Source organism: Hipposideros armiger, unplaced genomic scaffold, assembly GCF_001890085.2.
Source record: "Hipposideros armiger isolate ML-2016 unplaced genomic scaffold, ASM189008v1 scaffold_36, whole genome shotgun sequence".
Lineage (NCBI taxonomy): Eukaryota > Metazoa > Chordata > Mammalia > Chiroptera > Hipposideridae > Hipposideros > Hipposideros armiger.
Window position 1 is genome coordinate 5,976,890 of NW_017731386.1, and position 2,897 is coordinate 5,979,786.

A 2,897-nucleotide genomic window follows, 5' to 3' on the forward strand; every position below is an offset into this window, starting at 1 on the left:
TGCCCTTAGGCTGCTTGACACTCTACACACACACACCTTGGAAATTCACCAGTTGTAAAGCTTCACCCACCATGTGACAATGGCTCCCATATCTGTATCTTCTTCTAGGGACTCTCTGGTTAGACTACAAGCTCCTCTAGAATGAAAATTATGTTTTCTCATACTTGAGCCCTAAAAATCTTATGAAATGTCTGAAGACAGCCGAAACTCATATACAAAACATCCCCACCTCAGGGTCACTCTTTGTCATTTCCTAATGCTTTATTTTCCATTCTAGCACCAAATACTAATATATACCATAATATATATTAATCAGTTTATTAATTATCTTGTAAGCTTCATGAAGGCAGAGACTTTATTTTGTTTAATGTTATTACTACACCACCTGGAATAGTACCTGATACATGGTAGAAGAGTTCAAAATTATTTGTTAAATGAAAGAAAATACCAGAAAATACCATGCAAGAAGGAATAAAGGTAACTGAAATTAAAGCATTTTAAGCTGGTTGTGTTTAGGTTATAGGGTAGACATATTTAATTGACTTTAGACTTTTTAGGATCAAATATTATTGAAAATTAAAAGGTAAACTAATTAAGTAAAAAGAACGTGTAATGTAAAAACTAAAGCTGAAAAAAGAGAGAATAAGAAAATCAATCAATTCAAAAGAAAATGGGAAGGAAATTTAAAATCAGAAAAAACCCACAAATATAAAAAGCACAAAATGAAATGGTAGGAATAAATCTCAAAAGATAAAATGATTAACTGTATCCATTAAAAGATAAGTTGTCAGATTGGATTTTTAGAAGATGTGGTACATATATCCAATGGAAGCTACTTGGACATAAAAAAGAAAGAAATCTTACTATTTGTGACAACATGGATGGACTTTTGGAGGGTATTATGCTAAGTGAAATAAGTTAGTCAGAGAAAGACAAATACCATATGATCTCACTTATATGTGGAATCTAAAGGACAAAATAAAGAAACAAACAAAATAGAAACAGACTCAGATACAGAGAACAAACTGATGGTTGCCAGGTTGGAAGGGGTTCNATTGGCATTGAGTCTAATGAGTTTCCCTGGCTGACAACACTTCACATGTGTCGTCACAATTCATTGCTGGAGGAATAAAGCACACCCTGAGTGACGCCACTGGGAGAGGACTCATGGAAGCTTATGCATGGTTTCCTCCAGGCTTCACCCCATGCACTTTTCCCCTTTGTTAACACTGCTTTGTATCCTTTTGCTGTAATAAATCTTAGCTATTATTATGACTACATGCTGAATCCTGTGAGTCCTCCTAGCCAATCACTGAACCTGGGGTTGGTCCTGGGAACGTACAACACACTCAGCATATTAAAACAAAAGTGAACGTCTACTAGGCCAAATGCTAAAATTCAAATTTGGGTTCAAATTTCAATTCCAGCACTTAATCAGCTGTGTAATCTTAGCAGTATTACTTTATTTGTAGAAACATGGGCCTCTTTATTCCTCTAAATGAGAAAAATGTACCCACCTTATAGTCATTACACTAAATTAAATGAGATAATGCACAATACACAGATACCACAGTAAACAGTCAGTAAATATTAAATAGTATTTTTAGAGGCATTTTCTTAGATGAAACAAAAAAATCAGGAACCTTTTATATTTGTACTGATGCAATGAGAATTCAAACAGCCATTTGGAGTACTGGAAAGAGATGCTAAGAGACCAAGTTTAACCCTGTATCTTCAGTACTGGCTCTATGAGTGATTTCCGGTCCACATGACAGAATTATTTGGTAAGTTAAAACAGGTTAAACCCTATATAATAAGTATCTTTTTATTTCTAAACCTGGTCTTCATTTAGTCTTCAAATTAACCTCCCTAATGAGAAGGGAATGACTAATTTATTAGCAATGGACCATGCTAGTTAAATTTCTCAAATTACTAAAATGAACTTTAAGTTCAAGCCATTTTCTTGTCTGTATATGAGGCAAAAAGTCCAATCAACAAAAGTCTGAAACCTACAGAGCTACAAGGACAAATACCAATGTAAGTAGACGTGCAACCCTAAAGTCATTCAGTCCCAGCTATCGACTTACCCCAAAGTGGTTTTTCAAATGAATTCGTATCCCAAATCCAAATGTCCCACATCTCCTGTTGAAAAATAAATTTCCTAAAATCAGTTTATCACAGAACTCTATCCTCCCCCACTTTACCTCAGCTACCCTATTCCATTGGACTATAGGCCAGCCACCCCCTAAGGGCAAGGACCATGTCTACTTCCCCAATGCTGAGCACGATACCAGGCACAAAGTAAGCATTCAGTTAATGTCTATTACATGAATGAGTGAATCAATGAATAAAGTATTACTGACGTCCAATAACTTTCCAGATGGGCAGGCCAAAGACACATGAACAGTACCTGTGGCAGCTCTTGTTTGTTCCTTATCCCGCCCACAGCCCCCATGTTTTTCACAGCATTAGACCTCCAGTTGAATTCAGGTGATCATGCTGTTAGGCTACCTATTCTTGATTGGTCCAAGCCAACCACGGCTGTTCTATTTCTCTTGCCAATTCAAGTGACCAAATTTCAACCAACGGGACAANACAGTCCCTTGGCTCTAGGCTAGGGATGAGAAAGACCAAAAACAACTTACAGACTAAATGGAAATATCTGTTGTCAATCACTTTTCCCTATTTTTCCTTCTCCTCACATCCCCCAGAGCTCACTGCCATACTTTCCCTCCTCCACAACTCAATCATCTGGGAAAAGAGAAGGAAGAAAAAAATACCAAAGGACAACAGCACCCTAAGATGAAATTTACTTTTCTTTTCCAATTGCAAACAGGAAGGTTCTTTGAAGAACTACTTCACTTAAACACTGTCTGATGTTACTTGGATATTAACTT

The 2,897-nt window shown here is 36.5% G+C and overlaps 1 protein-coding gene across 1 annotated transcript in view; it reads right to left on the reverse strand.

Annotated features, from left to right (window-relative positions):
- Positions 1-2,156, reverse strand: part of GALNT1 (polypeptide N-acetylgalactosaminyltransferase 1) — a 91,338-nt gene extending 89,182 nt beyond the window's left edge. The window contains exon 1 of the mRNA XM_019637899.1: positions 2,088-2,156. The gene's annotated coding sequence lies outside the window, so the exon portion shown is untranslated. The remainder of the gene's footprint in view (positions 1-2,087) is intronic.
- Positions 2,157-2,897: the final 741 nt, after the last annotated feature.